Below are 14975 nucleotides of genomic sequence, written 5' to 3' on the forward strand. Positions count from 1 at the left end.
CATGCCCCCTAACTACAGGTAGCAAACACTATTCTAGGTAGAAAGAGCTAAGAAAACTAAAACTCTCTTTCTTCATCCAACCCCTACTTGTACAAAAGAAGCTCTACTTCAGACAGAGAGAGTCCAGGAATACTGGAGCCCTGACCTTAGCTCACCTGTAGAATAAAGGTTCCATATCCAATGAGCAAGCCAGGAAGACAAGAGCTAACCTCCTTTCTAGTGCTCCTTGTAGAACTGAGGCATGACTCTAGGAGAAATGAGCCTCTGTCCCACCCCCAGCTACTATGAAAAACACAGAGCTTCTGCTTCATGGAAGAGAAGGCTATAAGGGTAATGAATTTATTTAGAACAGAGCATGGAAAATTTCATGGGTGGGGGCCATGCATAAAAATATACCCTGTCAAGTGTGATCAGAGAGGGAATATTTAAACTACCAGTCCCTAGCTGAACATGTGGAAAGAACTGTAAACTCCTTAAACTATGACACAGCCTCCAGGCCAAGCACACAGATTCAGTGGTAAAGGATAAAAGTCTACCTAACTAAAATGACTCAAACACAGCCCATGATCAAAATGGTTTATGCTGACAACAGGGACTGTAGCAACTAAAAGATATCAACAATTTTTTTAAATGTCAGCAAACATATAAGAGGCTACACACAACAGAGGAGAATAGATTTCAGAGAATTAGTTCAGTAGACTCACTAAACATATAAGCAAATGATCAAGCAAAAATGACATCATTGCTTCCAGGGGGAATTAGTAACCAGTGTTACTACAATATATTAGCTAATACATCCACTTTTCAATTAAAAAAATCACACACTATAGAAAGATACAGAAAAGGTAACCCATACATAGTTTTTTAAACAGCTGACAATAAAAATGATTTCGTGATTAGCAATTACACTATGTTCAAATAACTAAAGGAAGTTATGTCTAAAAGTTAAAGAAGGTATGATGAAAATTTTTTATCAAATAGAAAATGCAAATAAAAGATAGCAGTCATGATAAAAGAACCAAGTGGAAATTTTGTAGTTAAACATTAATGATAACAAAAATGAAAAATTCACTATAGGGACTAAACAGTAGATTTTTTTAAATTGTTTTATTGTTGTTCAATTACAGTTATCTTCATTTTCTCTCCACCATTCCCCCCACCCACCCCTTGCTTCTACACTCCTCCTTGGTTTTGTCCATGTGTCCTTTATAGTAGTTCCTGAAAACCCTTCCCCCCATTATCCCCTCCTACCTCCCCTCTGGTTACTGTCAGATTGTTCTTAATTTCAATGTCTCTGGTTATATTGTGCTTCCTTTTTTCTTTTGTTGATTATGTTACAGTTAAAAGTTGGATCATTTGGTATTTGTCCCTCACCGCCTGGCTTATTTCACTTCACATAATGTTCTCCAGTTCCATCTATGCTGTCGCAAAATGTAGGAACTCCTTCTTTCTCTCTGCTGTATAGTATTCCACTGTGTAAAAGTACCATAGTTTTTTGATCCACTCATTTACTGATAGGTACTCAGGTTGCTTCCAGCACTGGGCTAGTGGAAATTGTGCTGCTATGAACACTGGGGTGCATAGGTTCTAGATTTAAGTTGATAGAGAAAATAAGTGAACTTGACTATAGATCAATAGAAATTATGCAATTTGAAACAAACAAACATAAAAGAATAGAACCTCAGAGAAATGTGGGACACCATTAAATGAATCAACATATGCATAATGGAAGTGCCAGAAAAAGAGGAAAAACTGAGAAAGGTACACAAAAAGTATTTAAAGAAATAATAGCTGGAAAACTTTCATACTTGATGAACAAACATTAATCTACACATCCAAAAATTGCAACAAAGTCTAAGTGGAATAAAAGCAAAGAGGTCCACACCCAGATACAACAAAAATAAATTGTTGGTGGGGAAAAATAGAAAATTCTGAAAGTAATAAAAGTGATTAATCACAGAAAAGGTAAGCCCAATATGATTAACAGCTGGCTTATCATAAACAGTCAAAGCCAGAAGGAGATGAATGTCACAGTAAACCTGCTAAAATAAAAAATAAATTCAACCAAGAATTTTAGATAGAGAAAAACTACCTTCCAAAAACGGTGATTTTTTTCCCATCAAGATGGCAATGTAGATAAATGTTGTGTTCCCTCCTTCCTAGACCACATCAAAATTATTACTAAATTCCAAATTATGGAACAACCATATTGAGAAATGCCTGAAGTCTAGCTGAACATAAGTCCTATTACTAAGAGTGTACAAAAGGAGCCGCTGTGGAGACTGATAAGAGGGGTGGAGATTCAGAACAGGCTGGCCCTACACCCACATGTGATGATTAAAAACTGGAAGGAGTATCTCAAATGCTGAAGATCCCCCCAAAAAGGGATCTTCTGCAACTGAGCCCCCACACTAGGCCCCACACCAGGATCCCATCCCAGGTTCCATGTTGGGATGAGAAGTCCTCATAATTTCTGGCTGTGAAACCAGCAGAGATCGTGGCTGAGTGAAACAAAATGCTTCTAGAGTCCCAGACATTCCTATTAAAGGGCCTTCAACTGTACTTACTGAGCACCAGCAATAGGGCAGCAGCTGAGAAAGTACCAGGGACATACAGGGAGTAACTGAATTATCTGGCATTGGGGTGAGAGCTGGAGGAGCAGCTTTCTCCTAGACAAAAGTGCTGGCAGAAGCCATTGTTCCTTTGGAGCCCTCCCCTCATATGCCCGCAAATGCAGATGGGCACCAAGATTACCACCATGATGGCAATACAGATTACCATCATCCTGGTTAATATCATTTACCCTGCCCTGGTGATTCCTTGAGACCCTCTTCCACCCAACTTGCAGGCCAACCCAAGCCACTTCCAGTGGATTTTTCATACAAACAGCTGTCTTGGCTCATGCTTCAGACTTTCCTAAAATCTTTCAAAAATTTACAAACCCCAAATAAGCATTGTCTGTCTCTGTGTGCCTTATCCCTCTTGCAAAGTAGTCCCAAGCCCTTCACTGATGGTAACCAGCCTGTATTCATGGCTAAGCCTCTTCCAGGCATCTACCAGCCAAGTAAAAGCGGTAACCATCTGTAGCTCATACCAGGTGGCCCCAGATGGGGCACATATGGTGGCTGACCTTTGCCTGCACCATAGTCCCTCCCAGGATACCTAAGAATCAGCACACCTATGGTCAGCTTCAGACCACACCACAGAACTACCCAATCACCTCCACAAATGACACATGCAAAGGGCAAAATCAGTAGGCACCTGAGCCCAGTTAAAGCAAATCCAGATCCGTGGGATGAACCCCTATACAAAAGCTCCTCTACTGTTGTCAGAGCCAGTCACCACAGTGGATCAGCCCGAGGGTCAATCCCTCCCATTGATGTGCCAACAACAATCAAAACTCAACTACGATAGGCGAGCATACAAAACCCACATAAGGGAAAACACCTGGAGCATCTGATTCAGGTGACCAGGGAGACTGTGCCACTGGGCCAACAGGATACCTACTACCTAAGTTCACTATATCAAGACACAGAAACACAGAAGCTCTAACACATAGAAACAAATACAGGGATGTAGCCAAAGTAAGGATAAAAAGAAACATATCTCAAATGAAAAAAAAAAACGGAAGTAAACTCAAAAAAAAAGTACTAAACCAAAGGGAGACAAGCAATCCACAAGATGCAGAGTTCAAAACACTGGACATAAGGATGCTCAGGGAACTTAGAGGAGGAGTAGATAAACTCAGTGAGAAATTTAACAAAGAGAAAAGAAACAAAAACATGGAGGTAGAAAACATTTTTAAAAGTCACAAATGAATAATACAACAACAAAAATGAAGAATACATTAGAAAGTACCAACAGTAGATCAAATGAAGCAGATGACTGAATCAGTGATTTGGAAAACAAGGTAGCAGGAAACAGAGCAACAAGATGAAAAAACAATTTTAAAAAATGAGAATAGTTTAAAGGACCTTTAGGATAAGATGAAGCATATTAACATCCACATCATAGTGTACCAGAAGAAAAAGAGAGAGAGCAAGGGATCAAGAACCTATTTGAAGAAATAATAAGCAAAATTCCCCTAACCTGGTAAAGGAAAAGGCACACAAGTCCAAGAAGCACAGAGTGCTAAGCAAGATGAACCCAGAGTCCCACGCCAAGTGATGATACACATCATCATTAAAATGTGAAATGTTAAAAAGAAAAAGTCTTAAAAGCAGCCAAAGAAAAGCAGTTATCTAGCTTCAGGGGACCTCCCATAAGAATGTCAGCTGGTTTCTCAACAGAAACTTTATAGGCCAAAAAAGATTGGCACAAAATATTCAAAGTGATGAAAAGCAAGGACTTACAACCAAGATTACTCTACCCAGCAAGGCTGTCATTTACAATGGAAGGACATATAAAGAGCTTCCCGGGCAAGAAAAAGCTAAAGGAGTTCATCACCACCAAATCAGTATTACAAAAAATGTTAAAGGGACTTCTTTAAGATGAGAAAAATAAAATCAAATATATGAGTAATAAGATGATAATAACTACATACCTGTCAATAACTACTTTAAATGTAAATGGATTAAATGCTTCAATCAGAAAATATAGGGTGGCTAAATGGATAAGAAAACAAGAGCCATACATGTGCTGCCTACAAGGAGATCCACTTCAGGTCAAAAGATACACACAGACTTAAAGTCACAGTATGAAAAAAATATATTTAATGCAAATGACAATTCTTTAAAAGCTGGATAGCAATACTTGTATTAGACAAAATAGACTTTAAACAGACGCTAACAAGAGACAAAGAAGGACCCATCAAATCCACTTCTGAGTCTTTATCCAAAGAAACCCAAAACACTAATTAAAAAATATGCATTTCTTTTGTTGTTGTTGTTGGGATTTATTTTATTTTTATTTTTATTTTATTATTTTTTATATTGTTCACCATCTAATTTCCTTTTTAAAAATATATTTATTGATTATGCTATTACAGTTGTCCCATTTCCCCCCCTCACTCCACTCCATCCTGCCCATCCCCTCCCTCCCACATTCCCCCACTATAGTTCATGTCCATGGGTCATACATATAAATTCTTTGGCTTCTACATTTCCTACACTATTCTTACCCTCCCCCTGTCTATTTTCCACCTATCTTTTATGCTACTTATTCTCTGTACCTTTCCCCCCCTCTCCCCCTCCCACTCCCCTGTTTATAACCCTCCATGTGAGCTCCATTTCTGTGGTTCTGTTCCTGTTCTAGTTGTTTGCTTAGTTTGCTTTTGTTTTTGTTTTAGGTGTGGTTGTTAATAATTGTGAGTTTGCTGTCATTCTTACTGTTCCTATTTTTGATCTTCTTTTTCTTAGATAAGTCCCTTTAACATTTCATATAATAAGGGCTTGGTGACGATGAACTCCTTTCACTTGACCTTATTTGAGAAGCACTTTATCTTCCCTTCCATTCTAAATGATAGTTTTGCTGGATAGAGCAATCTTGGATGTAGGTCCTTGCCTTTCATGACTTGGAATACTTCTTGCCAGCCCCTTCTTGCCTGTAAGGTCTCTTTGGAGAAATCAGCTGACAGTTTTATGGGAATTCCTTTGTAGGTAACTGTTTCTTTTCTCTTGCTGCTTCTAAGATTCTCTCCTTCTCTTTAATCTTGGGTAATGTAATTATGATGTGCCTTGGTGTGTTCCTCCTTGGGTCCAGCTTCTTTGGGACTCTCTGAGCTTCCTGGACTTCCTAGAAGTCTATTTCCTTTGCCAGATTTGGGAAGTTCTTCATTATTTGTTCAAATAAGTTTTCAATTTGTTGTTCTTCCTCTTCTCCTTCTGGCACCCCTATAATTCGGATGTTGGAACTTTTCAAGATGTCCTGAAGGTTCCTAAGCCTCTCCTCATTTTTCCGAATTCTTCTTTCTTCATTCTTTTCTGGTTGGATGTTTCTTTCTTCCTTCTGGTCCACACCACTGATTTCAGTCCCAGTTTCCTTCACCTCACTATTGGTTCCCTGTATGTTTTCCTTTGTCTCTCTTAGCATAGCCTTCATTTTTTCATCTAGTTTTTGACCAAATTCAACCAATTCTGTGAGCTTCTTGATTACCAGTGTTTTGAACTGTGAATCCGATAAGTTGGCTATCTGTTCGCTGCTTAGTTGAATTATTTCTGGAGCTTTTAAGTGTTCTTTCATTTGGGCCATTTTTTTTTTCTTGGCGCGTCTGTTACGTAAAGGGGCAGAGCCTTAGGTGTTCACGAGGGCAAGGTAACGCTGGTTGCTGCGCTGTGACGCTGTATGTGGGGAAGGGGCCGAGAGGGAGCAATGGTGCTTGCTCCACTCTCCACCGGATTTCAATCACTCCCTCCGCTACCCACAACCAAATTGGGCCCCTCTGGTGCTGGTTCCCAAGTAGGTGGGCTTGTGCATGCCCTAGGCCCCTGTGGGTCTCTCCAAGGACCTCTCCTGTGAGGCTGGGAGTTTCTCCTGCTGCCCCAACCCCCATGGGTATTTTCAATCAGAGGTTTGAGGCTTTATTTTGCTGTGCTGGAGCCCTGAGTTACGTGGTCTGCTTTGCTCCCCACTGTTTGTCCCGGTTTATCTGTGCGCGAATGTAGGGCCGCAGGGTCTGCTAGTAGTTGGACTGCCTGCCCCGTTGGTCCCACACTCCGCCAGTCTCAGTCCCGCCATGGCAATGGGAGTCCTCTCCACCCCAGCTGCCATCTCCGCCCCTCCTACCGGTCTGGATGAATGTTTATTTTTTATCTCCTTGGTGTCGGACTTCCTTGCCATTAGATTTTCTGTCAGTTCTGGTTGTGCGAGGAGGCACAGTGTGTCTACCTACGCTGCCATCTTGGTTCTCAAAAAATATGCATTTCTATGTTCATTGGAGCATTATTTATTCAATACAGTTACCAAGCTATGGAAGCAACTTAAGTGTCCATTGATAGAAAAATAAAAATGTATGTATATATACAATAAAATATTACTCAACCATATAAAATAATGAAATCTTGCCATCTGTAACAACATGGATGGACTAGAGTGTATTATGCTAAGTGAAATAAGTCAGACAGAAAAAGAAAAATACCACATAATTTTACTTATATGTGGAATCTAAAAAATGAAATAAGGCAAACAAACAAAACAGAAACAAACTCATAGATACAGAGAACATTTTGATGGTTGCTAGATTGGAAGGGTGTTGGGGGAGTGAGTGAAAAAAGGAAGGAATTAAGATGTGCAAATTGCCAGTTATAGAAACAGTCATGGTTATGTAAAGTATAGCATAGGGTATATAATCAATAATATTTTAATAACTACGTGTGGTGTCACATAGGTACAAAGCTTATCACTTCATAAGATTATATATATGTGTATGTGTATATATATGTATATATATATATGTATATATATATTCACTATGTTGTACACCTGAAACTAATATAAAATATTATGTTAGCTGTAACTGAAATATAAAATAATTTAAAAATAAAAACTAAAAAATAAGTCAAAATAAATGCATTACAAGACAAGTTAAATGTCAAAGAGTTTGTTGCTAACACACCTGTCTTATAAGAAATACAGAAAGAAGTTCAAGTTGAAATTAAGAGACGCAAGATAGCAATTTGAATTTATTGGAAAAAACAGAGTACCAGTAAAGATAAGTAGGCAGGTAATCATAAAGAAGTATTATTGCATATTTATTGTCCTTTTTTCTCTTATTTAAAATGCAATTGCATGGACTTCTTGTTTTAGTTCCAACATGTAATGAGTTTGGAATTTATTACACCTGTCCTTACAAGAACAAAAATGTTGAATACACTGTGAATCAAAGACCTGCCTTGGACTGGCCAAAGAATTGAGTTCACGGGGCAAAATGCCACTCCAAAATTTGAAGAGGAAGGTGAATTAAGAGTCACAGCAGAGATCCATGACTTTGATGAAACATATGCCCCTGGAGCCAAATAAACTGACCTGTCCTGCAAGAAATGTTCCAAGTTCTCCAGGCAAAGGAAAGTTACATGGGTCAGAAACTCAAACCTACACAAAGAAAAGAAGACCAGTGAAGAAAAAATGTATGGAGGCAAACTAAAAACTTTTAATTTTCTTATCCTTAATTGATCTAAATAAAACATTACCATTTAAAGTAACGATAGTAAGACGGCATTGGGTGATTACTACCATATAGACAAATAAGTAACAACAATGTCATAAGTGATGGGACAAAAGAATGGCAATACTCTGTTATAAGCTATTGGCACCAAATATGGAGCAGTGTAGTGTTATTTTAAGGTAAATAGATTATTTACAAATGTATATAGCAAACTCTTTGGCAACCACTAAAAGTTTTAAAAGAAATGCAATTTATATACTGAGATAAAATTGAATTATATAAAATGCTTAATTAAAAATGCTTAATTTCTGAGAAAGCAGAAAAAGAGAAGAGGAGGTGGAACAAGGAAGAATGCAATGAATATAAAAAAGTTACAAACACTGGATATTAATCCAAGAATTTTAATAATTAAATGTAAATGGCATAAATATAAATATGCTGATTAAAAGATAGGGACTGTAATAGGAGGTAAAAACAAGACCCAAACATATGTTATGAATAAGAAATTCATTTACATACAAAGGTTCAGATAGCTTAAAAGTAGAGATAGAGAAAAATATACCATGCTAAATGTGTTAAAAACAAAGTTAAAGGAGTTATATTAATTTCATAAACCAGACTTGAGAATAAGGAAAATACTTTGTCTTTCTGTATCCTCATTTTTTGTGCCATTTTTACCAAAGGTTATTCAGAAAAAAGCTTATGTTAAAAAATTTTACTATTGATTTGATATATAATAGTTGAAAATGTTTCTTGTTGTATTCATAACATGGAGGTATTATGGCTAAGAATATGACAATATTTTATGTTCTATATGTGTATTTAAAGTGAGTGCATTCTCTGTACAAAACGTTAAATAAATATACTAAATCACTGTATAATATTGCTTAAATTCCATTTTTTCTGTTTATATAGCCTGGAAAAGACTGAGAAACATGACATTGTGTGTAACCTAATTGGGTTATTTTCAAGCTCATTACCATAACCTCACCTGCACATTATCTAATGTTTTAATTTTCTTTTTGTTTTTAGGTCACATATTACACATTTGTATACAAACATGTACATTATACATTTACTTTTGCTAAGGTTTACCTACATTTTTACTAATTTGTTTGTTCAATGAATTCTTTTAAAATCTCTTTTCTTCTGAGTTATACCAAACAAAATTTGGGGCTCTAACTACAGTTTTTCCTTTTAACCGTAGTTTATAGAGCATAAATAATATGACATAAAGGAAGATCCCTCATGGTAGGAAAAGTGTCCTCTTTTAAGAAGTAAGAATGAGAGAAAGATGGCAGGACTCTCTCCTCCTGACCAAAATATGGGGAAAACTTTCAACAGGTGATAGAAATGCCAAGAGAGGTCCTGTTTGCACCTCTGTAGCTATGTAGGACTCTGCAAGGATGTACCTCAAGAAAATTGCAAGGTCTGTGGCAAACCTTGCAGTTACCCTGGCATTGTAGCAATGAGAAGAAACCCCAACACTAAATAAAAACGGCTAAGGAGATAGCATATATATCTTATATAGGACTCTGCATTCTCTAATTAGTAGAACCAGGGGGAAATGCCTACATTTCTAGATACCTCGTACAGAAGGGTTGAGACAACTTATGTATCAGGTGAAGACTGGTCTTGGGACAAAGCAGTCTCTCACAGTGTGATGACTATGAGTTCAGCGACAATGGCAAGCCAGAAATTTATTAGAAATATTTACCATTACAACCACCTTAAATTAGCTAAATTCCCACAGGCTGCAAGCACAGGAATGCAGATAATGGATTAAGATAAGTATAAAACTGCAGAGAAAGATGGACAGCAGCTAGATCAAAGTTCCATCTCTCTAAGACCGAAACAAATTTAACCCTCCCTCACATCCAGGCACAGTTTCAGAAAAGACCATGGAAGGAGAGCCTGACCGCTAAAGGGGAAGAAAGAGGCTGGATGAGGAGTGAGCATTCTGAACTGACTTAACCTTAAGAAATGAAAATATGTTTAATTGATAAGTGTAAATTTTTTGCCAAAAAAGGCTGAAAAATAAAGCCTTAAGAACATGATGATATCAGTTGTAGAAAAATTGATGATTTGATTTGTTTATGCATATTGTGCTATGCAAAATTAGAAGAGTTTATAGGTAAAATTATACTGTTTCCTTAATTTTAATGTTATAAAAATCATTTTCTATTTTACTGAAACTATTTGCAAACACCTATTTTAATAGGTGCCTTTCACTCTTTTTGACAAAGCTGTTTCTTCTGCCTCTTTCTAGTCTGAATTTTTACATTAGAATCTTTAAATAATCTACAATGTTTTCTTGTCTTATTTGAGAAGATCTAACTTTTTTCCCAAATACCTGAACAATTGTCCCATCTCTATCTACTGAATAATTCACCTTTGTCTTATTGGAAAATGTTTCTACTTTTATGATATATTAAGTTCTATAATAGAATTTATTTTTAGTTAGACAAATTGTGCACACTTTCTGTACTGATTTAATAATTACGGTTTCAGAATATGTTTTAGTATCTGGGAGATCTAATCTTGCTTAACATTGTTTTATTTCATTGTTCTTAGCTATTTTCCACTTTTTTCATGTAGATAAATTTTGAAATTATCTTGTCAAGATTGAAAAAGAAAATTTCACGATTATTAGACTAAGATTGGATTAGACATGTGCATTAATTGTTCCTCACCTGCAATGTGACATATCTCCACATTTATGTATTTTATTGCATATGTCTGAGTAATATCTTTTGGTTCTTTGCTTTTGTTTTTACAATCAAGTCATATACGCTTTTTTAAGATAATAGTTATAAGATATTACTTCTCATTTATTTTCTAATATATTTGTACTAATATAGAGACAGATATATTAATTTGTTGTACATTTGTATATGCATGGTCATTTACAGAATTCTTATGAGTTCTAACAATTTTTTATGAGTGGATTGTTACTGCTTCTGCTTCTTGTTTTAATGATATGGTGCATTAGTTTGCAGTAATAGTGCTTTCTCCCAATGGGCGTGACAATGACACGTGTGCATTGGAAACAAACAACCAGTGCCTTAAGTATGCATTACTTATAGTGTATTGATTAACAATATCTGTGCTCACAAAAATTAATTAAGCAAGATCATATACTATCGAAGTTTCCAGTGTTTTACAACTATAAACTATAATTTGTTGTATACAGCACAAGTGACAAAATGTATAGCCTGTAGTCCTGGTGAAAGGCTTTATTGCTTTCAATAGATCAGTCATTGCTTATAGTCCAAAAACTGAAAATGCTGTCTCCCTTCAAGAGGCAACCCAGGGCCAGGTGCATCTGGAAGGACCCGGCCAATATCTTCTTAATTGAATCTGCCTGAGTGGGGGTAGGTACTCTGGGAAAACAACCTTCTTAAAGGAAACCTTCTTTTGACTTCATAATTACCAAACAGATATCCTTAGCTAGGTAAGGATGCTTTCTCCTGGAACACCGGAATGCAGGGGGAAAAACCTCTCATAGAAACCAGACAAGGGGTTGGGTATTATTTTTCTTGTGCAAGTTCCCTGGAATTAGACACAGGGTTTCTATCCTATTTAGGTTAGCCCCGTCTGCCCCCGGTAGAGAAACAGTAGCCTGGACCTTCAGCGACAGCCATCCCTGGGACTCATTGTTAGCAGAGCACCCCCACAGGCTTGTTGTCGGCTGTGCGTCCTTTGTTCCTGCCTTTTATTTCAGAACCGCTGACCTGATGCTGCTTCAGTGGAGATAAAATAATGATACCTGTTGATATTCACAGGGGTCTGAGTGGGAGGCTTGACATCACAGTAACTCTCAAAAGGATAAAAAGGTGCAGCTAGCAAACAGCACACACAAGCTACAACTTTATTTCGAGTTGCTATAGTTGAACAACAAAGGGAACAGGTTGAGTCATCTTGCTTCTATTGTACTGAGGTGATCATTTTTTATGAGCCCTAGCTATTTCTTTTAGAGCATCAAATAGAAATGGATCAGTCCAAGCTCTAGTGAATACATATGGCTCATAATATAGCTTGCATTTAAATCAAATCTATAGTGCCTAAAATAGACTCTTGAATTGTGCAGCAGTCATACAAGTAGCAGTCAGAATGATGAGTGTTTTTTGCCATTCATTCAAAAGCACATAAGTTGCTAAAGATACAATTTTCAATTGTTATCTGTCCTATGGAGACTATTGCAAGGATTCAGTTTCTCTTCAATTACACTGAAATGGTGCACTCTTGTCTGCTGCTGTTTTAAATCCCTATTATCTCTAAATGCATTTCCCTGTAATACTAAAAGGTATGGAGTAAAACACCAGGGGGCTCAAAAGGTTGTTTTTTCCCCCTTTTCTTATTCCTTCTCCCACCGCCCCCTTTTTAATAGGATTCAAAGGTATAGTCTAGCTTTATATTCTTGTATAGCAATGCTTCTCGGCTGGGACACATTTGCTACCCAGGAGACGTTTGGCAAAGTTCAGAGGTATTTTTGATTGTCACAATTGTGCGAGGGCTGTTCCTGGCTAGCAGTTAGAGACTAGAGATCAGAGATGCTGCTGAATATTCTACATTGCACGGTAAAGCCCTTACCACCGAGATTTACTCAGCCTAAATACCAATGGGGTGGAGATTGAAAACCCTTCTTTACAAGGAACAAACAAGAATGATCAGGCTTAAATTTTACACAATTTTTTGGAAAAAGGGGGGGACAGTGGGAAGAGGGGATTACAGGAACTGCTATGCAGGACACATGGACAAAACCAAGGGGGAGGGTTGAGGAGGGGGAGGGAGGTGGGTTCAGTTGGGGTGGGGTGGAGGGATGGGGAGAAAAGGCACACAACTGTACTTGAATAACAATAAAAATTAAAAAAAAAAAAAGAAAAGGTTAGTTGACATGTTCTCTCTCTGATTTTGAATTTAGATAAGGGGATTAGTGTCATGTAGGGTTTTAACAGACCGAGCTTTCCATGAAGTCACCAATGAACCACTAAAATTCTTATTTTTAAAAATCAGTCATTATATTTGAGACATTTTTCTCAAGTTCTGATGGCACTTTTCTATTTAATATTCTCTTCATATATAGCTGATTTACCTAATTGGAGGGATTTTCTTGTGACAGACACATAGGACTAAAATTCTTTGCAGCTTCATTTACCTGCCTCTACTGTGGAATACTGTGATTCCATCAAGGTAAAATGAGGAGACTGTAATGAAACCTAGTTAATTTTATATACTTGTATTTTCCAGTTATTTGTAAGATTAATCTTACGTTTGACATTTTTACTTTTCATTCTTACTTTTTACAAGGGTTTGGACAGAAAGTATCAGCCTTTCAACTTTTTTCTATAATAAAATCCCTCTACTGTTATGGACTAAATATTTGTGTCCTCTGAAATTCATATGGCGAAGCCCTAAAACCCAGTGTGCTGGTGTTTGGAGACACAGTTTTTGGGAGGTGACCAGGCCCCAGGGCGGGGCCCTCATGGCAGGACCGGGGCCCTCAGAGGACGAGTAGAGAGAAACAGGATTTTGTTCTCCTTCCCTCCCTCCCTCCCTCTCACCCCTTGCGTGGATAGAACCAGGAAGAAGGCTTTCACCAGGAACCAAATCTGCCTGCATTTTAATTTTGAACTTCCCAGTCTCCAGAACTGTGAGGAATTAATTTCCTTATTTTAGGCCACCCAGTCTATGTTAGATTTATTATAGAAGCCTGAACTAAGACACCTATAGAGCATGTAAAAGTATTATGCATAATGACAGTTCAGAAACACACTCGGTCCCAGGCACAACATGATCGAGGCCAACTGGAGCTATCCTCATGCATGGAATGACGGGGGCCAATAATTAGTCTACTTAGGGAAGCATTAAAAAATATGTCTTGTGATGCTGGTAATCACATCTGGTATGAAGTTTGAGGTATATAGATGCTTTACCTACACCTAGACTTTTTGAGTCTCTAGGATTAGATTTACATATTGCAAGAAAATTGTTTAAATTCCTTTCTAAAGTAATGGAAACACAGAAAAATATGTGCTTCTGTTAGAGACCCCCTACTAGATATCAAATTTGTAATCTGTTATATACCCCAATGTATCAACAGAAGGAAAGCATTTCAATATTTAAAGCAGTGCTTCTCAGTTGGGGGTGTGTCTGCCCCCCTCCCCGCCACCCCAGGGGACACATGACCATATCTGTAGACGTTTTTGGTTGTTGCAGTTGGAGCAGAGAGGGCTTGCTGTTGGCATTTAGTGAGTAGAGGCCAGAGATGCTGCTAACAATGCACAAGACAGCCCCCCCACCCCCGCCAGAAAGGAATGATCCAGTTCCGGTATCAGTAGTATTGAGGTTGGAAAACTCTGATTTGAAGGAAGAACCAAAGATGAGTGTTTCAGAAGAGTGCACCCCCTTTAATGCTGTCCCTTCCAGCGTAAGAAACCAGACTAGAAAACATGATTCTAAACTCACAGTGTCTCTCTCTCTCTCTTTTTTAAAACTTACTTTAGGGGAAGGAGATTTTAAATGTAGTGGTCATGAAAATGACAGCATATATTTAGCAACATAGAAACGGGGGTGGGAGGGGGTAACAGGGGTAAGAGGGGGAGGGTTTTCAGGAACAACTAAAATGACACATGGACAAAACTAAGGGGGGGTGGAATCAGGGGAGGGAGTTGGAGATGGCTGGGGTAGGGGGGGCAGTGATGGAGGGAAAATGCAGACAACTGTACTTGAACAACAATAAAATTTAAAAAAACAAAGCTTGTAAATACATAAAGGAAATTAAAGGTTGCATTACAGTGTTTATTCTTATTTTTGTCCATATTATTAGGCACCCTCTCACAGTGCAAAGTCTTAAAAGGCAAAGCAGTGTTTC

Source organism: Desmodus rotundus, chromosome 3 (assembly GCF_022682495.2).
Source record: "Desmodus rotundus isolate HL8 chromosome 3, HLdesRot8A.1, whole genome shotgun sequence".
NCBI classification, from domain to species: domain Eukaryota; kingdom Metazoa; phylum Chordata; class Mammalia; order Chiroptera; family Phyllostomidae; genus Desmodus; species Desmodus rotundus.